Below are 526 nucleotides of genomic sequence, written 5' to 3'. Positions count from 1 at the left end.
AGGATGGATGGTGAAGAGATTGAGATTGTACACAGCTTTAGTTTGCTTGGCTCCACAGTCAACACTCTTGGCACCAGTAGCCAGGAAATTAAAAGACGTATTGCCATGGGAAAGTCTGCTTTTAGGGACCTTTCCAAAGTACTGAAGCGCAATGGTGTGTCTCTGGAGACTAAGGTGCTTCTGATACAGGCCATGGCCTTTGCAATCACTTGTTATGCATCAGAGAGTTGGACGATGACTAAGGAGGATAGCAGGAGAATTGATGCCTTGGAGCTGTGGTGCTGGAGAAGAGTATTGAGAATACCATGGACTGCTAGGAAAACAAACAGATTCATCCTAGAAAGGGTCAAACCGGGAGGCTCCTTGGAGGCAAGGATTTTGAGGCTCTGTCTAACATACTTTGGACATGTTGTAAGGAGGGACTGGTCCTTAGAGAGGGACATCATGCTTGGTAGGGTGGAGGGACAGCACAGGAGGGTATTGATTGATTCAGTGACTGGGGTAATTGTGATGGGTTTATCAGAGA

This window comes from Elephantulus edwardii, unplaced genomic scaffold (genome assembly GCF_000299155.1).
Source record: "Elephantulus edwardii isolate Elephantulus edwardi_28Jun2011 unplaced genomic scaffold, EleEdw1.0 scaffold00320, whole genome shotgun sequence".
NCBI classification, from domain to species: domain Eukaryota; kingdom Metazoa; phylum Chordata; class Mammalia; order Macroscelidea; family Macroscelididae; genus Elephantulus; species Elephantulus edwardii.
Note: the sequence above shows the minus strand (reverse complement) of the source record.